Genomic DNA, 25,878 nt, shown 5'->3' with positions numbered 1-25,878 from the left:
GTAAAAGTGACCTTGTATGGGTTACTTGAACTGATTGTACAGCAGTTTTTGATTGAGGCTTTAAAAGAGTTATTCGTAATGGACTCAAAGCAATGATTGAATTTGGGCATCTGCTATGAAATGATTGTGCTTGAATTATTGATATTTACTGTAATTGCGCATCTGACATTGTAAGGAGGTGTATCTGTCCACCATGTATACAACTTTACTATTGATCTTGTTCACAAATCATTATTTAATTATACATGTTAACCCCTTCCTAAGATCCGCTGTGCATGTAAAGCCTAAGCCAACCCCATACTCATCAGATAATGGCTGTGTACCACAGCTAAGATCTGCCGCTTACAGCTGAGGGTGGAGCGGACAAAGGGTGGAGGCAACAGTGGCATTTACAGAGCTCTACAAGGGGGTGCACTTTTACAGTGGGGTGCATTTTTACATCCAGAGCCCCCACAGCATGATCATTGTGCCAATGGTTTGCTGCGGCAGTTAGAAATCTGCTAAAAAACACTTGTCTGCCACCACGGCACTCTGTTGAAAGCCAGCCTGTGGCTTCTAAAGAGACCATGAGCTTTACTACTGAAGTATTGCTGTACATAGTATAAATGATCAGACATTCATAGTTTCATGTTTCTTGAATAAACTAACACATAGAGTAACACAGTGAAAAAAAAATTTTGAATCACCCTTTTTTCCCCATTAATAATTGTATACATTTTTAAAAAAAAATATATACATATTTGGTAATATTGCATCCAAAAAAGTTAAAGCTATCAAAATATAAAATCAACCTGATCAGTAAATACCGTAAACTAAAGAACTACAAAATGACAAAACTGTGTTTTTAGGTCTCTGCAATGCTGCAAAGAAAATGAAATTAAAAAGCACCTGGATGGAAAAACGAAAACCTTTCGGGTCTTGGAAATTTGTGACTATTATGGATACATTGAAATTCTGTAATATAGGAAACTGTAAATGGATTTGTAAATGATTAATAACTGATGCTGTAAAAAAATAGACTGCACATGGATAACAATGAAAATATATATCTTTGTACCGTGTTAGCCAGTGGATAGAAAAATATTTAGATTTGAGAGTCCTCAGTGGTTGATACCTTTTTAATGGCTAACTGAAAAGATGGTAAATTGCAAGCTTTCGAGACTACTCAGGTCTCTTCATCAGGCATAGTATAACATGAAATCTGAAGAGTCACATACTTATATACACCATAGGACACAGAAATAATGCAATAGATTAGACAGGTGACGTGAAGCAGAACTTTGAAACTAGGAGAGGGATAAACAGTTATGGCCGTAAATATTGGAGCAGTTCATAGATAAGGAGTATGAAAGTTATATTGTTCTGTGATTGAAGTCTGGTTGAGTTTTGTGATGACCCCACAGGTGTGAAGTGCACTTTCCTTAGTTGATGTAGAATGACATAAATCCATGCAACACATTCATTCCAGCATTGAGTGTGTCAAATGAAGTAATAAGTTTATATTCCCAGACTCTACTGGGTCTCTGAGATTTGAAATTACCTTTTAATACCAGTAATTTCATGTCATTGATGCTGTGATCAGTGAAACAAAAATGTTTTGTCACAGGTAGATCTATTCTATTTTCTTGTGTGGCGATGAGAATTCATCCTTGCTTTAAGTTTTTGCCCTGTCTCCCCAACGTACAGACCCCCAGTTGGACATTTGGTACATATAATTAAGTATACTACATTAGATGTGATGCAGCTGAAAGTACCTGGGCCCTCAAAGATCTTTTTAAATCAGGGCTACCATCCAAGAACAATTGAAAAACAGATTACAAGAGCCACCAGAATATCAAGGATTCACCGCATACATTACAAAACTAAACAAGAAAGCAACCGGGTGCCTCTAGTAGTCACCTACAATCCAAATCTGGAGGCGCTAAGGGGAGCTGTACGGAAACTACAACCTTTACTACAAAAAGATGCCTGATTACAATCCATATTTCCAGACCCCCTACTTCTGTGTTTTAGGCAGCCCCCAAATCTAAGAAGCATCATTGTCAGAAGCTCTCTGTCCTCTCCACCAGCTACAGGAACCTTTCCCTGCAACCAGAAAAAATGTAAAACCTGTCCATTTCTAATGACCACAGACAACATAAAGATCCCCAATTCACATCAGGACTACAAGATCTCTGGTACTTTCGGCTGCATCACTTCTAATGTAGTGTACTTAATTATATGCACCAAATGTCCAACTAGGGGTCTGTATGATGGGGAGACAGCGCTAAAATTTAGAGCAAGGATGAATTCTCATCGCCACACAATAAAAGAAAAAAGAATAGATCTACCTGTGGCAAGTTCTACCTGATCACAGCGTCAAGGAAATGAAATTACTGGTATTAAAAGGTAGTTTCAAATCTCAGAGAGACAGAGTCTGAGAATATAAACGTATTACTTCCTTTGACACACTCCATGCTGGAATGAATGTGTCGCATGGATTTATGTCATTCTACATCAACTAAGGAATGTGCACTTCAGACCTGTGGGGTTATCACAAAACTTGACCAGACTTCAATCACAGAACAATATAACTTTCACACTCCTCATTGTGAGGCAGTGACGGGGATCATATACCAGGGATGGTATATATCCCCCAGAATGTGTATAGAAACCGATTAAACCCATTGAAGTGCATTGCAGTCACAGACACACCTACGGCTGCAATGCAGGAATGAAGGTGAGCATTGACCTGGTCAGGCTATCTGGCTAAGGCACATTAGTAAAACCCGGCAGGGCCTTCATTTCTTGGAGGAGGCTACAGGAAGGCAGTGGGGCGGCCTCCTCCCTCCAACCCAGGTTTTCCAGTGGCTCTTGCCACAGGTCCTTTAAAAACCCTGCATTAAGGATTTAGTGTTGTTCAGTGTTGGGACCTGCTAGGAGTATAGCAGGAAAGCTCGGCGGGCCTGTGAGTAGCTGAACTCACGCCTGGGAAGGCTCTGCACCCGTCAGGCTGTAAGCGGCCCGGCATGGCCGTTGCCCACGGCAGCCATTATTTATGGACTTATGTTAACCCGGCTCAGAACCGGAGGACTTTCTGTTTACCCCCAAGTTGCTGAATAAAAGCTGTTTATGTTGGACTTGGGTCACTGCCTCAGTTACTACACGGTGTGAACACTGCCATACATCATCTATGAACTGCTCCAATATTTACGGCCATAACTGTTTATCCCTCTCCTATTTTCAAAGTTCTGCTTCACGTCACCTGTTTCATCGATTGCACTATTTCTCTGTCCTATTGAGTATAAATATGTGAAAATCATGCCACTTTTCTGAATGAAACTCTGAACTATTTCTGATACGTACGTGTGAACTTACCATAAGGCCATATTCACATGCCGGTATGTCATTCTCCACAAGGAGAAACGTTACTTCTTAGACCTCAGTCCAGAGCCTCTCATCTAGCCTAATCAGTTCTCATACTTTGCACTGACGAGGACCAATAGTTCTAAGCACCGTGTCTGCAAATTGAGATTCTGATTTGGCTTTTATCCAAAGTCATATTGCATGACTCATTAATGGGTTCATTGTGACTTGTAGGATTGCTGCTTCCAATAGGTGGCGCTATAGAGTTCAAGTCCTCTTTTTCTCTGAAGAGACAATTTGCATATAAAATTTCCCATAGGAGCATTGCATGACAAATAAGCCTCCTTACCTTGACATGCCAGAGCAGGTATGTCACTCTCCACAAGGAGAAACGTTGCCCCTTAGACCTCATATCAGTATATGTAAGCCAAATCCAGGAGTGGGTGAAAAAATGCCAAAATGGTGCACGTGCTTCTAATATACTTTTCCTCAGATTGTTCCACTCCTGGTTTTGGCTTACAAATACTGATGTAAACTAATACCCAGTATCTGATCGTATTCTGTATAAATACACTGCACAGCACCAATTCTCTTGTCCTGTATACTGCGTGTTCTTCTCTGTATCTGTATTATGCTGTGCAGTGTGTATGTATGTGTGTGTTTGTGTATATATATATATATATATACAGTACAGACCAAAAGTTTGGACACACCTTCTCATTGAAAGATTTTTCTGTATTTTCATGACTTTGAAAATTGTACATTCACACTGAAGGCATCAAAACTATGAATTAACACATGTGGAATTATATACTTAACAAAAAAGTGTGAAACTACTGAAAATATGTCTTATATTCTAGGTTCTTCAAAGTAGCCACCTTTTGCTTTGATGACTGCTTTGCACACTCTTGGCATTCTCTTGATGTGCTTCAAGAGGTAGTCACCGGAAATGGTCTTCCAACAATCTTGCAGGAGTTCCCAGAGATGCTTAGCACTTGTTGGCCCTTTTGCCTTCACTCTGCAGTCCAGCTCACCCCAAACCATCTCGATTGGGTTCAGGTCTGGTGACTGTGGAGGCCAGGTCATCTGGCGTAGCACCCCATCTCTTTCCTCCTTGGTCAAATAGCCCTTACACAGCCTGGAGGTGTGTTTGGGGTCACTGTCCTGTTGAAAAATAAATGATGGTCCAACTAAACGCAAACCGGATGGAATAGCATGCCGCTGCAAGATGCTGTGGTAGCCATGCTGGTTCAGCATGCCTTCAATTTTGAATAAATTCCCAACAGTGTCACCAGCAAAGCACCCCCACACCATCACACCTCCTCCTCCATGCTTCACTGTGGGAACCAGGCATGTAGAATCCATCCGTTCACCTTCTCTGCGTCTCACAAAGACACGGTGGTTGGAACCAAAGATCTCAAATTTGAACTCATCAGACCAAAGCACAGATTTCCACTGGTCTAATATCCATTCCTTGTGTTCTTTAGCCCAAACAAGTCTCTTCTGCTTGTTGCCTGTCCTTAGCAGTGGTTTCCTAGCAGCTATTTTACCATGAAGGCCTGCTGCACAAAGTCTCCTCTTAACAGTTGTTGAAGAGATGTGTCTGCTGCTACAACTCTGTGTGGCATTGACCTGGTCTCTAAGCTGAGCTGCTGTTAACCTGCGATTTCTGAGGCTGATGACTCGGATAAGCTTATCCTCAGAAGCAGAGGTGACTCTTGGTCTTCTTTTCCTGGGGCGGTCCTCATGTGAGACAGTTTCTTTGTAGCGCTTGATGGTTTTTGCCACTGCACTTGGAGACACTTTCAAAGTTTGCCCAATTTTTCGGGCTGACTGACCTTCATCTCTTAATGTAATGATGGCCACTCGTTTTTCTTTACTTAGCTGCTTTTTTCTTGTCATAATACAAATTCTAACAGTCTATTCAGTAGGACTATCAGCTGTGTATCCACCAAACTTCTGCACAACACAACTGATGGTCCCAACCCCATTTATAAGGCAAGAAATCCCACTTATTAAACCTGACAGGTGACACCTGTGAAGTGAAAACCATTTCCGGTGACTACCTCTTGAAGCTCATCAAGAGAATGCCAAGAGTGTGCAAAGCAGTCATCAAAGCAAAAGGTGGCTACTTTGAAGAACCTAGAATATAAGACATATTTTCAGCTGTTTCACACTTTTTTTTAAGTATATAATTGCACATGTGTTAATTCATAGTGTTGATGCCTTCAGTGTGAATGTACAATTTTCATAGTCATGAAAATACAGAAAAATCTTTAAATGAGAAGGTGTGTCCAAACTTTTGGTCTGTACTGTATGTATATATATATATACACATGTGTATATATATATATATATATATATATATACTGCACAGCACCACTTCTCTTGTCCTGTATACTGCGTGTAAATCTCAGTATCTATATAATTGTGAATATATACACTGCACAGTACCACTTCTCCTGTCCTGTATACTGGGTGTAATTCTCAGCAGGGCGGACATATCATTGGTGCAATCTGTGCAGCCACACAGGGACTCGAGATAAGGGACCCACCTCCAACTGCAAAGCAGCAAGCAGCTTCAATCATAGGCAGAATTATTACACTACAAAGGGCTCGTATACTGTTTTTGCAAAAGGTCCCTTTTCTGTCTGTCTGCCATTGAGCTCATCCAGATGTCAGTTTTGCACATTCATGTTCTATTTGTGGTTTTCATGGATATAACACGTACCCTTTATAGTCCATGTGGCTGGTCACATATGTCTTTTTTAGCAGACCGAGTGTCATAGGAACCTGTCTGTTTTTGATTGGAGTCATGGATCAAAATTACATATACAAATCTATAGGTCCGTGAAAATCATGGACCGTGCACAGATGGCATCTGTGTGCAATGTTTGTACTGTGTATGATTAACATTGCAATAGATAGGAGAAGCTTTGTGACTGACTGACTGATTCATTGATTCATTTTTTTCATCATTGAAAAATCACTGATAAAACGCTGTTGGTAAAAACTGAGAGTCTGGCTAAACTGATCAAAATCTGATCCAAAACACTGATGACACCATTGTTTGTATACATGAAAAAAATCAAAGACATCTGAATGATATGTTATTCTGAATATAGGGACACTGTACAGTACCACTTCTGTTCTGTATATTTGGTGTAATTGTCAGTATTCTGTATAAATACACTCCTCAGCAACAAAATTGTAACACCAAGAATGAAAAGTCATGAAAATACGGAAATCACATGATTATTAACTCCTTCATAACTGTACAACCAGATTGCATGTAATTTCCCACAATCAAACGTACAGTTATATCTAATGGATGGCTCGGGCATAACAGTTGTGACCAAGCCATTAATTGCAGGAGTTGGCTGTTATATAGAGCCATGATTCTGCTGCATTTACTGAGATCAGACATAGTGCCAATCTCAGCACTTTAATCCCTTTTATGCCACTATGAATAGTGAGAGCAGTAAATGATGAGTTGGCTAAAGGGGTATTGCTCCCTTTGTCAGCCCATCGTCACCCCCTCAGCATAATCGTAGGGTGCCTACAGGTTACTAGAGCAACAGGAGATCTGACAGTGGAATCTGTGCCATATTCCGTAGCCAATCAGATCAAGTTGAGGGCAGGGTTTGAACTAACTGTCAGGCAAACACTGAAAAGTTACATAGTAAATAGTGATGAGCGAGTATGTTCTGTTAACCCTTTCGGCGAGTATGCTCGAGCCGAGCACCGAGTAGTTACAGCTGCTCGGTGTTATGTTTGAATCACTCCCGTGTGCATGATTTGATAAACTGTAGTGTTGATTGAGCACTAAAATGCTCGGGTGCTCGAAGCTCGGTCTGAGCTCACAGTGATACTCGGGTGCTCGACTCGAGCAACAAGCCCAATGTTAGTCTATGGGAGACCCGAGCATTTTTGCGGCGGCATTCCCGGCAGTGTGTAGAAAGCCTAAAAAGTGCCCAAAACGATAGTGACAGTGCTCAAATTACATGGGGACAGCATGGGGATCGCCCCAGGAAGCATTTCTGACCTCCAGGTGACTGCTGTCAACAAAGTGGACAGAGGTATTAAGCCACTTTTACGGGCTCATAATAAAACATACAAAAAACAAAACTGAAACTTTTTTCCAGTGAAATATGTTAAGGAACATCCTTTCCAGGGTAAAGACTTGTGTATAAGGTAAAATAAATAACCAAAAACAAAAATACTCCTCCACACCTTGGGCTGTGTTCACCAGTAGCATTTTTTAAGCATTTTTGCACTTTTGTATTGCTTTCAAATGCATTGAAATGCATTCACCGGGAAATGTCATTTTAACATTTTACAACCTTATCTGGCCATGTGCTGTGTGACACATGCATACAGTGCTGAAAAGACATGGAAACAGCATGGGGAAGACCCCTGGAAGCATCTCTGACACCCAGGTCACTGCCTAAAAGTGTGCCCATCAGAAGTGATCCTTGCCGCATCAGAAGATGCAGACTTGCAACTATCCCCGTGCAAGTCCTTGTCCAAGGGCAGTGTTCAATTGTACCTCCCCCATTCCTTGCAATGCAAGCGCAAGTATGCAGCATGCCACCCACCCCCAGGCTGCAATACCATACTGCTTGCTTGCTTGCACTTGAAATTGGGCCTTTTAGGCATGTGGAGGCCGAATCTGGACACCACATCATGGCTGCATCGGCCGGCTGGTATCCATACTCAGTCCCCAGCCGCCCGGCGGCCGGCTGTCCACGCTTGGTCCCCAGCAGCCAGGGGGTGGCCGGGTGTCCATACTCGGTCCCCAGCCGGCTGGGGGCAGCTGGGTGTCCATAAACGGTCCCCAGCCGCCCCCAATTGTCCCGGAGCGCCTTATACACAAGCGCGCATACCAAAACATTACCTGTGCCCTCCCCAGTGCATTTAGTGGGAAGGACAGCCTAACTACAAACACGTGGACAAGTGAATGTGGCCAGGGATGGTCCATCTCACTGACGCCTTCACACTGGGTTAATATTGTAGAAGCCGGGACACAGTTGGACACTGGGATGCAACATGTCCTCCAGACATAGAGGATTGTGGGTCCTGGGTCAATCAGGCTTCAACACAAAGTTCAGAAGGTAAACAGCAGCAGTGGTCGGCCTCCTACACAATGAGTAAATTATTCATGATCATGAGGCCATCCATCTCCTTAGCTTTCTGTTCCTTGGAATGCAAGCGCATGTATGCAGTAATGGCTAGGCCTGAAGTGGTCACCGTTTTGGCGCATATCCTACCTCCTCCGAGGATTGCTGGATGTTTTCCTGCTACTATCCCAGTTCTATGACTCCCGTTAAAACAAAGCTTCAGGTGATGAATGATCGATGAGGTGGTGGCAAAGGAGAAAGAGCAGGAGGAACAGGGACCATTCACATCAATATCAGGCCAGTCAACCACACATGTCTTGTAGAATATGTTTCTGTACCAAAAGGAGTGGTTCGGCTACACAGTTATAGGGCATACAGTGAGTGCAATGCCTACAAAAATTTCGAGGCACTCCAATGCCCCTTGGAAGTGACATGGAGGTCAGAGGGCCTTAACTAAACTGCTTTTTCCATTTATAGCAACTGGGTCTCCTGTACACTACTGGCCTAAGCAGTGAATGGAAGGCTTTCCAAAAATTATGAGGAACTGCAATGCCCCTTGAAACAGACGTGGATTACAGCGTACTAAAATCCTTCTACCCATTATTGGGGAGTGGGTCTCCCTTAGTGTTCGCCTATGCATTGAAAAGCAAAAGCTGACTAAAATTAGGAGGAAATGCAATGCCCTTTGGAAGAGTCGTGGAGGTTAGAGGTAATTAAAAACAACATTTCAATACCCCTTGGAAGAGCTGTGGAGTTCAGAGTGGTTTAACAAGACTGTTTTAATGCCCCTTGGAAGAGATGTGGAGGTCCCAGTGGAATAAAAGACAATATCAATGCTCCTTGGAAGAGACGTGGAGGTCACAGTAGCTTAACAAGACGGTTTTAATTCCCCTTGGAAGAGACGTGGAGGTCTCAGTGGAATAAAAAGACAATATCAATGCCCCTTGGAAGAGTGGTGGAGGTCGCAGTGGAATAAAAAGACAATATCAATGTCCCTTGGAAGAGATGTGGAGGTCACAGTAGCTTAACAAGACGATTTTAATGCCCCTTGGAAGAGAAGTGGAGTTCAGAGTGGATTAACAAGATGGTTTTAATGCACCTTTGAAGAGAAGTGGAGTTCAGAGTGGTTTAACAAGACAATTTTAATGCCCCTTGGATGAGACATGGAGGTCCCAGTGGAATAAAAAAACAATATCAATGCCCCTTGGAAGAGTGGTGGAGGTCGCAGTGGAATAAAAAGACAATATCAATGCCCCTTGGAAGAGACGTGGAGGTCACAGTAGCTTAACAAGACGGTTTTAATGCCCATTGGAAGAGACGTGGAGGTCCCAGGGGAATAAAAAGACGATATCAATGGCCCTTGGAAGAGTTGTGGAGGTTACAGTGGAATAAAAAGACTATCAATGCCCCTTGGAAGAGTAGTGGAGGCTACAGTGGAATAAAAAGACAATATCAATGCCCCTTGGAAGAGTGGTGGAGGTCCCAGTGGAATAAAAAGACAATATCAATGCCCCTTGGAAGAGTGGTGCAGGTCCCAGTGGAATAAAAAGACAATATCAATTCTCCTTGGAAGAGTAGTGGAGGTTACAGAAGAATAAAAAGACAATATCAATGACCCTTGGAAGAGACGTGGAGGTCACAGTAGGTTAACAAGACGATTTTAATGCCCCTTACAGGTGCCATGCAGTACAGCATATTAAAAACATTATTCCCATTATTGGGGAGTGGGTCTCCCATAGTCTTTGCCTATGCCTTCCAAGGAAAAGCTTCCAAAAATTAGGACAGAGGAACTTGCAATGCTGACAACACAGACCACGGTCATCCTGGTCGTATAGTGGTGGTGGAGGCTGAGGATATGGAGAAGAGCAAAAAACAGCCGAAATGTGGAAGCGTATACCCATGTGTGGGTGTGAAGTGGTGCATGGGAATACACCTCCCGAAATAACACAGTGGATTTGACTTTATGTTACTCTGCTGTCATTTGGTGGTGATGAGAAGTCTGGCCCAATCCAGCCCTTGTTCATTTTGATAAGGGTCAGCTTGTCAGCATTGTCAATTGACAGGCGAGTGCGCTTATCAGTTATAATTCCCCCAGCGGCACTAAAAACATGCTCCGATAACACGCTAGCGGCAGGGCAGGCCAGGACCTCCAAGGCGTACAGAGCGAGTTAATTCCAAGTGTCCAGCTTGGATACCCAATAATTAAAAGGCACAGAGGAATCACGGGGGACGCTGGTACAGTCGGCAAGGTACTCCCTCACCATCTTTTGAAACTTTCCACTCCTTGTGAGTGTACCACGCGCCTCAGGGCCTGTAAGCTGGGCGGGTCTCAGAAAACTGTCCCAGAACATTGACTGTGTTCCCCTGCCTCTGCTGGATTGGCGATGCCTCTCTCTCGCTTGTATGCCTTCGTTGGGCAGCGAACTGTGACCTCTGCCGCTAGCGTGTTCAGATGGGAATTTTTTTAACAGTTCTGCAGCAAGGGCCTTCTGGTACTGCCCCATTTTTGTAGACCTCTCCACCTCAAGAATAAGAGAGTAAAAGTTCTCCTTGTAGCGGGGGTCTAAAAGTGTCACCAACCAGTAATGACTGTCACCCAACATTTTGACAACGCGAGGGTCACGGTTAAAGCAGCGTAACATAAAGTCAGCCATGCGTGCCAGACTGGTAACGGGCAAGACTTCCGTGTCCTCACCAAGATGACGACTGACCATGCTCCTCCTCCTCCCCCCTGTCCTCAGGCCACCCACGCTGAACCGACGGTATGACGGTTGTACAGGTACTACCGTCTACAGCGCATGATACCAGCTCCTGTTCTTCCTCCTCCTCCTCTCCCTCATTGTCCCCCAATGCACATTGGGATGAGATGAGGCTGGGCTGTGTGTAATCGCCCGCTACGGCTTCTTGATCCATCTCATCATACTCTGGCTGCAATGCCTCCTCTTTAATTCTCTGCAGAGAGCGTTGCAAAAGACAGACAAGTGGGATGCTGACGCTAATGATGGCATCATCGCCACTCACCATCTTGGTGGACTCCTCAAATTTGTCAGGATGGTACATATGTCAGACATCCAGGTCCACTCCTGAGGTCTTATTTGTGGAGTCTGACCTGATTGTCAACGGCCTTGTTGCAGCTGGTACTCCACAACTGCTCTCTTCTGCTCACAAATCCTTTGCAACATGTGGAGGGTAGAGTTCCAACGTGTGGTCACATCACACACCAGTCGGTGTGCCGGAAGCTGCAAACGCTGCTGCAACACAGCAAGGGTGGCGGAAGCTGTTGCCGACTTGCGAAAATGAGCTGACATGCGGTGTACTTTGACGAGCAGATCTTGCAACTCGGGGTATGATTTAAGAAACCGCTGAATCACGAGGTTAAGCACATGAGCCAGGCATGGTACGTGTGTGATCTCGCCTCGCCTCAGAGCCGCCACCAGGTTACGGCCATTGTCACACACGACCATGCCTGGATGTAGGTTCAGCGGTCTCAGCCACAGATCTGCCTGCTCTTTCACAGCTGTCCACAACTCACAAGCAGTGTGAGGTTTATCACCTAAGCTTATGAGTTCCAGCACAGCCTGTTGCCACTTGGCTGAGGCAGTACTGCAGTGCTTCCAGCTTGTAACTGATGTGGTGATATCGGAGATTGAGGCTGAACATGAGGAGGAGGAGGAGCATGATGTGCTGGAGCTGTATACTGTGGGGGCAACTCTGACTGACATAGGGCCCACAATCCTCGGTGTGGGGAGGATGTGTTCAATCCCAAGGCCTGACTGGGTCCCGGCTTCCACTATGTTTACCCAGTGTGCCGTCAGGGAGATGTACCGTCCATGGCCACAAGCACTTGTCCACGTGTCCGTTGTCAGGTGGACTCTCCCAGTAACTGCGTTGTTGAGGGCGCGGCAGATGTTTTGGGACACGTGCTTGTGTAGTGCGGGGATGGCACACTGGGCAAAATAGTGTCGGCTGGGGACCGAGTACTGAGGGACGGCCAATGCCATAAGGTTGTGGAAGGATTCCGTCTCCACCAGCCAAAAAGGCAGCATTTCCAACGCAAGCAGTCGTGAAATGTGCAAATTTAGGGCTGTGGCCTGTGGGGCGTTGGCTGCGAATTTGCGCTTTCGTTCAAAGGTCTGGGATATGGACAATTGAACGCTGCGGTGGGACGTGGACGTGGACGTTGATGCTGTTTCTTGAGAAACTGCCATAACAAGTGAAGACTGAGAGGAGGGGGCATTTTTGCATGCAGTATGGACAGGGGATTGCCTTGCATGCACAACAAGGGGGTTCTCTTACACGCACAACAGCGGAAGAAGCAGTGGTGACACCCGCTGACACTGGTCGTGGACCCAGGGGTTCGCCCCACAAAGTTGAGTGCTTTGCTGACATGTGCCTGATAATGCTGGTGGTGTTCAGGCTGGTAGTTTTGTCACTCCTGCTGATGCTGGCATGGCAGGTGGTACAAATGGCCTTTTTGGGGTTATCAGCAGAGTCTTTAAAAAAATTCCAGACTCTGGAAGACCTACCGATTGTACTGGCAACGTCCCTTGTGTTGGTGTTACGGGGAACGGTTGCCCGCCTTCTGTCTGCGGCCACCACACTACTTCTTCCTGCCTGTTGGGGTACTCTGCCTCCCTCCCCCTGTGTGCTGCTGTCCTCGCTCTGCATGTCCTCTTGCCACGTTGGGTCAGTTACTAGATCATCCACCACCTCCTCCTCTTCCACTTCTGCACCTTTGTTCTCCTCCTCACTTCGTGGCAATTGTGTCTCGTCATCGTCCACCTCTTGTGACAAATTGCCAGCATCGCCTTCCTGTGGCCGTGGCTGATCAAATATTTGGCCATTGCTACATGGGATCTCCTCTTCCACCACTTCAAGCGGAGCAGGCGAGGGGCCCAAATATGAAAATGGACCAGTGAACAGCTCTTCAGAGTGTCCAACTGTGGGATCAGTTGCTGTCTGACGATACTCGGCATGGTGGGAGGAAGGAGCATCAGGGTGAGGAGGAGTATGCAGTCGAGACTCACGGCTACTAAGACTTGACTGTGTGGAAGACAGACCGGAGGTGGTGGTGCCAAGGTGACTGGAAGTATTATCTGCTATCCAATTAATAACCTGTTCACACTGATCAGTTCGCAATAGTGGTGCTGTTGTATGCTTCCCTAGTAATTCGGTCAAGAACTGGGAGCGAGAAGATGTGGTTGTTGGTTGTGGCACATTTTCACCTTGGTCACGGCCCCGTCCCCTGCATGCACGATCACCCGAACGTCCAGTTCCACGTCCCTTGCCACGCGCCTTGCCCATTGTAAATGAAGTAAAATAGCTTACACTCGCACTATCAATGGCAAAAGGGTAATAAAAAGGAGATTTGAACCGTAGAAGAGGAAAACCACCGTTCTATTTCTGTGGCCTACACCAGAATCTTTTAAACAGATATATTTGTGTCTGAACAGTCAGCGAGACACTGAAACAGTTTTTTTTATGCAAAAAGGTGGATTACACCCAGATTTGAACTGTGGAAGAGGAAAACCACCGTTCTAGTTCTCTGCCCTACACCAGAATCTTTTAAACAGATATATTTGTGTCTGAACAGTCAGTGAGACACTCAAAATGTTTTTTTTTATGGAAAAAAGGCAAAAAAGTGGATAATACAGAGATTTGAACCGTGGAACTGCAAAACCACAGTTCTAGTTTTCTGGCCTACACCAGACTCTTTTAAACAGATATATTTTTTTTTTCGGAGGGGGGGGAATACCAAAAGGTTAATAAGACGGGTATTTGTACAGTCTGACTGAGGGGAAAAAACAAAAAAAGAGAATTTAGATAAAAAAAAAGGATTTTTCCTAGCCCCTGAGACCTGGGGCTAAGTCTAGCAATTTGAAAAGCAGCACACAAGACTGTAATGCAGTGTTTGTTGGTATAACCACTGCGTCTCCTATACAGCCTGCCTGCCTGATATCTGGGATGGATATTAGTCCTGAGAAGGACTGTTTGTTGGATTTTGCAGGCTTTAGAGACCCTACACTACCTATCTCGCAGTATAAATCTCTCCCTAGCTCAGCAGCACTCTCCATACACCTTCTGATCCAGAGCGACTGTGTCCAAGATGGCGGCGCCTGGTTTTAAATACTCGAGGTGACGCTGTGCAGCCAGCCAATTATTGTAATGCCCACAACCAACATGGCTGCAGCATTACAGTGACTGGCTGGCAATCCCTGTATGTTCATTGGCTCTGTAAAGAGTGCCAAACGTGTAGTGCGGAGACCCGAACTCCCGCCCGAGTAACCCGAAAATGCTCGGTGCTCGCCGAACATCCAGAGTAGTGAGATGCTCGGGCGAGTACCGAGCAGTGTCGAGCATGCTCGCTCAACAATAGTAACCTGCTCAACATAGGTTGAGCAGTTTACTATTATAAAGGTGATCAAAGGATTGCATGTTCAAGTCCCATTGTGGGACTAGTACATCCTTAAAAAGAACTAAAAAAATGTCTTTAGTGTTATCAAGAAAATGTAAAAATAAAATACGTTCACATGCCCCTGGCTTTTACTTATATCTGCAAACCGTCTGGTTGTCCGACCTCCTTTTCATTGAGTGGACTCATTTAATTATTTTGTAGCTCATTTTAAAGGGAATTTGTCAGCAGGTTTTTGCTATGTTACTTGAAGACTTCATGAGGTAGGGGTTAAAACACTGAACTCAAGGATGTATCACATGTCCTGCTGTGTGCTGTTGCTTATTTAGACTGAAGGATCATTCACCTGGTAATTAACATTGCTGTGACTATCAGGCACATTGTCCGACTCCGCCCCCTTCTGTGATAAGCAGCTCAGGGTTTATAGACATAGTATATAAAAAGCCTGGCGTGGGCGGTGTTCGCTTTCTCAGCTCTGCTTCATGCTAAGTATATAAGATCTGATTGTGTCAGAACGGCTGTACCTAGCAAATTAAGTGATACATCGTTGAAATGAGCTTCTCTTTGGGGTAGTAAAAACCTGCTAACAGATTCCCTTTGACTGATGTATCTTCAATAAAGTTTGTCATATTTTTCATATCTATTATTTGGTCGTATTCATGTTTTACTTATAGGTTTGTATATCCATTGCATGAGATTTTATGTTGACATTTTTGGACAATGTTGGTGTCCTCAAGCATTTCTATAAACAGTGAAATAAAAACGTAGGGTTCTTAAATTATAACCTTTTAAAAAAAAAAAAAAATGGATTTTACTTGTGAAAAGATAGTAAATCATAAAAGTTATAAATTGGTTATCAAAGTAATCATAACGAGAGGCAGAATAAATTTAACATGTCAGTTATACTGAATGTTGATCTCTGTAAAAAATAACATTAAAAAACATTTCCAGATTTCATTTTTTTTTGTTAATGACTACCAAAAACAGAATTAAAAAGTGATCAAAAATTTATAAGTACCCCAAAATGGTACTAGTAAAAACGACAGCTTGTCCTGCAAAAAAACAAGCCAACGTACAGTTTAATCTACAGAAAATAATAATTATGAGTGTCAGATTATGGTGATAACAAAAAAAGATTTTTTTTAAAGTCCTTTCTTGTGCTCATTGCGTGTGTGATCGAATCGCCCCACATGCTATGCACAAAAATCTCCCACACTTACACTTTGATGTGCTATCAATGAGGCCATTAATGATCATCTGAGGAATGTTGTACCACACTGAATGCACTTGAGCAAATCATCAAGATCCGCTGCTGGCAGCTCCTTTTGCAATTGCCGATGAATAAAGTCCTAGATTAGTAATTTGAGAGATATGTCAGGATATGCAGCAGGCCATTCTAGTATGCTTAGGCCATGCAGACTGCTCACAGTAGAATGTGCAACATGCGGCCTAGTGTTCTCATATTAAAAAAACGACTCTTGGGATATTTTGCAAAAGAAAAGTTTTGAAAATTTTGCTTCCATTTTTGTCATCATTTGCATATCATGAATATGTCTGATTCTGTGATTTCCATAATTTCAAGAATTTTCCTTCTTGGTTTTGCAGTTCCAATGTTGAGGAGTTTGTTACTGTACCATTTATGTTTCGCTGAATCAGACTCCTGAAGCTTTTTATTGCTTTAGCTCCATTAATCCACATTCCTTTTCCTAACTCGCAACCTACTATTTTTTTCTAATTTTCTTTTCTGCTTTTATTCTACTTTCTAAATTTTCTTTATGCTTTTAAATTCTAACAATAGAAATGCAATTTAACAGCATATATTTATTTGATTGTTTTTATTGCCTTCTAACTTTATTTACAGAAAGACACGACAGAAGATTTCTTGAAGAATGTGCAAAAATAACAGTTTTTAATTAGAATCTCTAATTTATTTACTGGTCTCTGTTTTTCTTCGAATGGCACATACATTTCTAAAGTGTAAATGGATTAAAACGATACGCATTCTCATCTGAGATATGTCAGGCTGCATAGAGAGGGCAGATGTAAAGCTATTTTCTGGTTATATCAGTTGTTTGATTGGGTTCAAGTTTGGAGTCAACCTGGGCAGACCAAGGTCATTCGCAGGCACAGAATTTTTGTCCTAGTCTGAAGACTGGAGTGCTTTGGAGTAGTTTTTTTTCAAGTATCTTGCTATAGTTTGTTCTATTAATCTTTCCATCGATCCTGCAGCTAAATCTATCCCTACAACATGATGCATTATATTATATATTGCTGCAGATCCGTAGTAAGTACAGGTGTAGGGCATAAAATCATGGCCTCCCTGGAATTGCTACAGATCTTCTTTTTTTTTTTTTTTACAATACTCATTATTCTTTTTCAATATGCATAGAATGATTGAAAAAAAAGTTAAAGGAGTGGTCCAAAACTAAAATGTATTTGAATCTTAAATGCCTATGTGTTTAATGGCATAATCTAATCTCTTTTTTTCTAAAACAAGTTAATTAGAAAAAAAGTCCTTACCATTCCTTAACTACTCTAACTGTTTTCTTTTTTTTTACTACTTCTTCTTTGAAGAAGCTTTGTTTAAGAATACCAGTGCATCCTGGCATAGTCAAACAAGTCATCATTAGGGAACAGGGGCTGTGGTCACAGCCTCAGCCTCTGCCCCCTCCCTGAAATGAAGCGTCATCATTGACATCCATCTCAGGAGCTGTGCTAGTTCCTGCTATACTGAGCATGGGTCAGTTGTCAATTCCTATATATGCTGAATAAGATCTTGTCACTGTGCAGAAGTGGCAAGCTAGAAAAAGAGCTCACTGTCAGTGGCGTTGAAAGAGAATCAGAGGTCATGATGTCACTACATGGTGCCTGCTGTATGGAGCCTTAGTACTCACTCTGCACAGACCGGAGCAGCGTGCCAGGAGACTGGGGATAGGTGAATGATGTTTTTTTTTTAAATGTCCCTGTGGGGACTGTCATAATGATTAGGGGCTGTGGTGGCCATCATACTGAGTGTGGGATTATAGTACATTGATACTGAGTGAGGGGCTTTGAGGACACTCATACAGAGTGAGGACTGTGGGGACTATCATACTGAGTGGGAGGGCTACGGGAACCCGCCTACTAGGTGGGGAGCCTTGGGTACATTATATTAAGTGGGGGACTGAGGGAGCCATCATACTGAGTGGGGAATAGGCTGTGGAGGCCACCATAATATACGGTGGGCTGTGGGGGCATCATACTGAGTGAGTACCATCATAGTGACAAGGGAGGCATTTTAAAGGCATTATTCTGGGGGTATTATATTGTGTTGGGGACACTATGAGGGCATCATTCTTTATATGTGGGGGAACTATGGTGTAAAATTGTGGGAAGGATTTCACTGTGTGGGGATATTATACTTTGTGTGTGAGTGAGGGCATTTTTGGGAGCATCATACTCCATAGTGGCCATAAAAGGGGAATCATGGGTGAGAACAACAAGTGGCTTCAATTGGGGCAAAATTACCGTGTACATGCAGTAACACATGTCTTTTTCATTGTTTATAATAATTGGGAGATGTGACCCTGTCTACTCTGCCAAATATAGAATCCTAGAATGTTAAAGTTGGAATGAACTTCCAGGATTCACTAAACCATCTGACAGATGTCTGTCCAGCCCCTGTTTGAAGACTTCTATTTAAGGAGAACTCAACATCTCTCATGGCAGCCTGCTCCACTCATTGATCACACTCACTGTCAAAAAGTTTTTTCTAATGATTCCACTTTTATAGCCACTATGGAGTATGATGCTCCCAAAAATGCCCTCACTCACACACAAAGTATAATATCCCCACAGTGAAATCCTTCCCAATATTTCACACCATAGTTCCCCCACATATAAAGAATGATGCCCTCATAGTGTCCCCAACACAATATAATACCCCCCCGAATAATGCCTTTAAAATGCCTCCCCTGTCACTATGATAGTACTCACTCAGTATGATGCCCCCACAGCCCACCGCATATTATGGTGGCCCACACGGCCCATTTCCCACTCAGTATGATGGCTCCCTCAGTCTCCCACTTAATATAATGTACCCAAAGTTCCCAACTAGTATGCGGGTTCCCGTAGCCCTCCCACTCAGTATGATGGACCACACAGTCCTCACTCTGTATGAGTGTCCTCAATGCCCCTCACTCAGTATCAATGTGCTATAATCCCCCTTTCAGTTTCATTCCATTGCTTCTTGTGTTTCCATGTGCAAATAAAAATAAGGATGATCCCTTTATACTGTGACCTCCCCTCAGATGTTTGTAGACAGCTATTAAGTCTCCTCTTGGCCTTCTTTTTTGAAAGCTAAGCATTCCCATATCCTTTAACCGTCCCTCGTAGGACATAGTTTTCAGACCACTCATCATCCTGGCAGCTTTTCTACCTCATCCCAGAACTGTGCTTGCCTTGTTTACTGCTACATCAGACTGTTGACTCATGCTCAGTCTGTGATCTATTAGTATACCCAAGTCTTTTTCACACGTGCTGTTGCTTAGTTCTATTCCTCTCATTCTGTAGATGTACCGTATTTTTCGGACTTTAAGACGCACCGGACCATAAGATGCACCTAGGTTTTATAGGAGCAAAATAGGAAAAAAAATGTAACAAAAAATGTGGTCATGATGCCCTGTTATGGAGGAGGGGGTCTGCTGCTGACACTGGTATTGGGGTAATGTCCCCCAATTCTGTTAATATCCTCCATCCTGGTATGTATGGCCCCTCCTTCCTGGTATGTGGCCCCCATCCCATCCTGTTATACATGGCACCTCTTGAGCCCCCATCCTGGTATGCATGGCACCCTCTGAGCCCCCATCCTGGTATGCATGGCACCCTCTGAGCCCCCATCCTGGTATGCATGGCACCCCTCTGAGCCCCCATCCTGGTATGCATGGCACCCCTTGAGCCCCCATCCTGGTATGCATGGCACCCCTTGAGCCCCCATCCTGGTATGCATGGCACCCCTTGAGCCCCCATCCTGGTATGCATGGCACCCTCTGAGCCCCCATACTGCTATGCATGGCACCCTCTGAGCCCCCATCCTGGTATGCATGGCACCCCTCTGAGCCCCCATCCTGGTATGCATGGCACCCCTTGAGCCCCCATCCTGGCATGTATGGCACCTTCTGAGCACCCATCCTGGTATGCATGGCACCTTCTGAGCACCAATCCTGGTATGTATGGCACCCTTTGAGCCCCCATCCTGGTATGCATGGCACCCTTTGAGCCCCCATCCTGGTATGTATGGCACCTTCTGAGCCCCCATCCTGGTATGCATGGCAACCCTCTGAGCCTCCATCCTGGTATATATGGCGCCCTCTGAACCCCCATCACGCTGCCTACAAAAAAAAATAAACACTCATACTCACCTCCTCTCTCTTCCAGCGCTGTCCCGCTCTGCTGCCGACACTCTGACTGTGTGAGCCGTGCATGGCAGGGCGCGCATGGTGTCCCTGCCATCGGCCCTCATACAGTGTGAGACGCTGTGCTGGAATAGTCACTGCTCCCCACGCTGGGACTCTGTGCATGGGAGCCGTGACCATTCAGTCTGTTCAATAGCCGGCGCACTTTACCGCAGCGCGGCTCCTGTTGCCGCTCTGTGGTCTGTGTGCCTGCTATTAAAGACCATGGATATTCACTACAACCCATGGGAGTGGGTTGTAGCAAATATTCATGAGCTGTAAAAGCGGGCACACAGACCGCAGAGCGGAGCCGTGATGGGGATTAGAGATGAGCGTTGTTCTACTCGAACTGTTCGCCAATCTCAAATTCGAGCTGTTTTGGGCGGTGTTCGAGCCGTTCGGAGAACACGAACGATTTGAGAAAAATTCGGCTGTTCGAGGTTATGTTTGATAACTGTTCGTGCACCAAAATCATAACTGGATTTTTTCTCAGTAATGATGAAAATTAATGTTAATACGCAGTTTGAGTGTACAGCGGGGTGGGGGGAGGGGCAGGGGATGGATCTCTGCAGGAATAATGAAGATCTCCATTTTTTTTTCTCTTTCCCGCATTTACAGTGGGGAGGTGCAATCTGTCAGCCTATCAGCAGCGCACACACGGAGCGAAGTGCTTTTTTCACACAAGCAAGGGCATGTGTCATTGGCAGTGTATGTCACATGTCCTTGCCCTATAAGACCAAGCCATTTTCCCCGTCGCCACCATTTTCTCACTGCTGCAGCTGCATGTTAGACGGCACCGCTGTTGCTGTGTGTGCTATACTTTGTTAATTTCAAGCCAATTTTCGCACAAATCTACAGATAGCTTGGGAGTAGGGAATAGTTGTGATTGCAGTCCTTTTAAGGACTAGGTTACAGCATTTCCTACGACTTTTATCAGGCAGGTCTGTGCTCTTAAATAGATAGATTGTGGGAGTAAAGACTAATTGTAATTGCAGTCCTTTTCAGGACTAGGTTACATCAGTTCCTATCAGTTTTTGCCAGGCAGGTCTGTGCCAGTGCTGTGCAAGTTTTTTTCACAGCAATTGGCTGAATCTAGCAAAGCTAATCCTTTTTGGCCTATTGCAGAGTGTGTTAGTCAGTGGAGTAGCCTATCTGTGTTGCAAGATATACCACCTGTGTATAGAATACCAATTTTTTTACTGCACCTAGTGAAGTAAAATCTTTTGGGCATAGCATCATTCTATTAGTCCATCTATACTGACCTCCATCAGGTTGCAAATTGAATATAAATTTTTGTCTGCATCTAGCTCTGAAAAAATATTTGGCCTTCTAGCAGTGTGTGGGACTTTCTCTATTAGTCCATCTATACTGACCTCCATCAGGTTGCAAATTAAAAATAATTTTTATCTGCATCCAGCTCTGAAAAAATATTTGGCCTTCTAGCAGTGTGTGGGACTTTCTCTATTAGTCCATCTATACTGACCTCCATCAGGTTGCAAACTGAATATAATTTTTTTCTGCATCTACCTCTGAAAAAATATTTGGGCTTCTAGCTGTGTGTGGGACTTTCTCTATTAATCCATCTATACTGAACTCCATCAGGTTGCAAATTGAATATAATTTTTTTTCTGCATCTAACCCAGCCAATAGTTTTGGCCTAATACCACAGTTTGGCCACTCAGCTTTGCTCGGTTCCCATCCATTGTTTTTTTGTGCAAACAACTCCAGAGTTGTGAATTAGTTAACCACCAAAATGAGTGGAAAAAGGCCTGCTGCTGGTGGAAAGGGGAATAGGCGTGTTGGGAAGGGGAAAAAAGGTTGTGTCCGTGGGTTAGGTGTTAAAGCAACAGTAACATCTGCAGAAGAAAGACCATCTTCCAGCCAAACTAAAATGTCTACTTCTTTTAGCGGACAATGTGATAAGATCCCTTTCTTACGGCCACGCCAATCGCTACAAATTCCAGATGAGGCACAAAAAACAGCAGGTGCTTCAACGGATATCAAGTGCTCCTTTAAGTGGGCTCTCCTCCACATCAACTTCAACATCACAAATACTCCAGTCCTCAAAGGTGTCACCCCAATCGCACTTGCTTCCTCACAGCTCCCAAATCTCCAGCTGCCCGTCTGAGTATGAGGTAGAACAGATGGTTGAGTCTGCAGAGCTGTTTACTCATACTATAGCCTGGGAATCAGAGGTCGACTCCAGCGCTTCTGTGAATCCAGACGAGGAAATGATCTGCACTGATGCCCAGAATCTTTATGAGTTGGATCCAGGACCAGACGCAGAAGGTTCTGACCATAATGTAGACCCTCATTCCCAAACTGTAACTCCTGTTGGTGGAGACAATGAGGAAGACGATGATGAGACTCAAATACCTGATTGGAGCGACAACTTTAGTTTTTTGTCAGGGCAGGAACAGGTTGGCTCTGAGGACGACGGGTGTGATAACGCACAGGGTGATGATGATGAGGTTGGAGATCCCACTTACTGTCAACCCACAGTCAGCCAAGAGATGAGGTCAGCAGAGGAGGTGGAGGAAGATGCTAGTGACGACGAGGTCAGGTTGCGCCTTCCTGGACAGAGACGTAGTACTGGAAGCACGTCAACAACTGCATCCTCAAACACAACTCTGCCTCTCACCACAAGTCGTGGTGGCTCTTCAGGTCGTATGGGTGCTAAGCCTTGCATAGCCTGGGCATTTTTTCAGATCGATAAAGATGACCCAACTCGTGTTATCTGTAACATTTGTCAGCAAAAGCTAAGTAGAGGCCAAAAAATACATAGTTTGAGTACTTCATGCATGAACCGGCACATGGACATGAAGCATAAGTTGCAGTGGGAAGCTCAGTGTGCTACAATGCGGCCTAGCCAGCCGGGCCAACCACCGTCTGCCATATCTTGTGCATCCGCGGCCTCTTCATCCTCTGTGACTGGGGGGACAGCAGTCACACCTGTTTTGGGGCGCAGACCTGCCACCTCTTTACCCGCAACAGCCAGCGTGATTGGCAGGTCATCATTTTCTTTGGAGGTGGTAAGACCAGCTGGTGTTGAGCGCTGTCCGACATCGATAGCTCCACCTTTGGATCAAGGCAACCTATCATGTCCGCCTGCATCTTCCTCACAGACCGGCAGTTTGCCGGGGACACCCTTATCAACCCCGTCTAAGCACAATAGCCAGCCCTCGGTCCCTCAGATGTGGACAAGTAAAAGACCATTTCCTCCTAGCCATGAGAAAGCTAAGAGGTTGAATTTCACCATCTGCAAGCTCTTGGCTACAGAAATGCTGCCTTTCCGCGTGGTGGACCCAGAGGATTTTCGAGACCTTATGTCCGTCGCAGTGCCCCAGTACCAGATGCCCAGTCGGCACTACTTCTCAAAGAAAGGTGTGCCTGCGCTCCACCAGCATGTCGCACACAACATCACCGCTTCTTTGAGAAACTCTGTGTGTGACAGGGTGCATTTCACCACAGACACTTGGACGAGTAGGCATGGACAGGGGCGTTACATGTCGCTGACTGGACACTGGGTAACTATGGTGACAGCAGGACAAGGGGCTGCTGTCCAAGTCTTGCCGTCCCCACGAGTTGTGCGTCAATCCTCTTTATGTCAAAGTTCCTCCACTGCTTCTGCCTCCTCAACCTCCTCTCGGTCTTCCACCTGAACCCAAAGCCTGTCTGGTCATGCCACAAGCTTTCTAACTGCGCAGAAGGGATCCTGCACACCTCCTTACTATGCTGGCAGGAGGGCTCAACGTCATCAGGCGTCGTTGGGCCTGCCACTTCACCGGCTAAAATGCAATGTGCCTACCTGGTGGAATTCAACTCTGCACATGTTGCAGCGACTGTGGCAGCACCGACAAGCCCTGGTGCAATATGTTCTGATGTATAGCCTGGGCCAACGAGATCCGGAGGTGGGGCAAATCACGCTGGAGGAGTGGTCTCAGATCAGGGACCTATGCACCCTTCTGCACAGTTTTGAAATGGCGACGAAGATGTTTAGTGCTGACGATGCCATTATCAGCATGACTATTCCGGTGATTTACATGCTGGAGCACATGTTAAACAGAATTCGGAGTCAGGTGGTGGCACAAGAGGAGGTGGAGGAAGTAGAGGAGGAGGAGTTGTATGCGGAAGGGCTAACATCTGCAAGGTCCAGACGGTCGGCAGCACCAAGGCGGCAGGCATGTGAGGGTGGGGGAGATGGTTTTACCAGGGTGCATGGTAGCAGCCAAACTAGTGAGGAAGGTGCAGGAGCCCAGGAAGAAGTGGAGGACGAACTGATGGAAGACTCATCAGATGAGGGAGACCTTGATCACATTTCTGTTGTGCGAGGTTGGGGGGAGAGGACAGAGGAAGGAAGCATGATTGTTACCTCGCCACCAACACAACAGGGACTTGGTGCTCCTGGATGCGCAACACACATGAGTGCCTTCTTGCTGCACTACCTGCAACATGACCCTCGAATTGTGAGAATTAGAAATAATCCTGACTACTGGGTTGCCACACTGTTAGATCCCCGGTACAAAAGTAAATTTGCAGAAATTATTCCTGCCATAGAAAGGGATGCACGCATGCAGGAGTATCAGCAGAGACTGTTGCAGAATCTTACATGTGCTTTTCCACAAAACACCAGTGGTGCACGTAGTGAATCTCACAGTTCCAACTTGCCAACCGTGGGACCGTCAAGTGTTCAGCACTCAAACCGTAACAGAAATACAGTATCTGCTGGTAACATCAATTTTGCGGAATCATTTCACCACTTTTTAAGCCCATCCTTTGCAAGGCCACAGGAGACAAGAAGTCTGACACATAGTCAACGCCTAGAGACGATGGTACAGGAGTATCTCCAAGTAAACATTGAAGCCATGACTGTGTCACTGGACCCTTGCTCTTTTTGGGCTTCCAATCTGGATAAATGGCCGGAGCTAGCCACTTACGCCTTGGAGATCTTGTCATGCCCCGCAGCCAGCGTTCTGTCTGAACGTGTGTTCAGCGCTGCTGGTGGTGTGCTGACAGATAAGCGCACGCGACTCTCCACTGATAATGTAGACAGACTCACGTTCATAAAGATGAACAAATCATGGATCCGAAACGACTTTTCTACCCCTGTGTCATCCTGGGGAGAGTAAAAGCTTGATGATTGGTTAAAATCACCCTACCAACCATTTTAAGCTTTCAAATTACTAATCATGTTTATCTGTATCTTGACTGGAAAATAATTTGGGCTTTGTAGCAGTGTGCAGCACTGATCCTATTAGCCCATCTATACTAAGCTCCACCAGATTTAAAATTAAAAATAATTTTTAGCTGCATCTAGCCCGGAAAATAATTTTGGGGCTCCGAGATGCGCAAGACACATAAGTGCCTTCTTGCTGCACTACCTGCAACATGACCCTCATATTGTCAGAATTCGAAGTAATCATGACTACTGGGTTGCCACACTCTTAGATCCCCCAAACTTTTCGATCAACCTTTTCATTTTAATAAAGACCAAAAAAATGGTCATTTTTGAAATTATAAGCATTAGCAGGTTATTAGAAACTGAAATCAAACAGTTTTCAACTCAAAA

The sequence above is a fragment of the Phyllobates terribilis genome, unplaced genomic scaffold, assembly GCF_046119375.1.
Source record: "Phyllobates terribilis strain yellow unplaced genomic scaffold, ASM4611937v1 Scaffold_11__3_contigs__length_659146591, whole genome shotgun sequence".
NCBI classification, from domain to species: Eukaryota; Metazoa; Chordata; class Amphibia; order Anura; family Dendrobatidae; genus Phyllobates; species Phyllobates terribilis.
The sequence above is the reverse complement of the archived record's forward strand: the minus strand, read 5'-3'. Positions refer to the sequence as shown.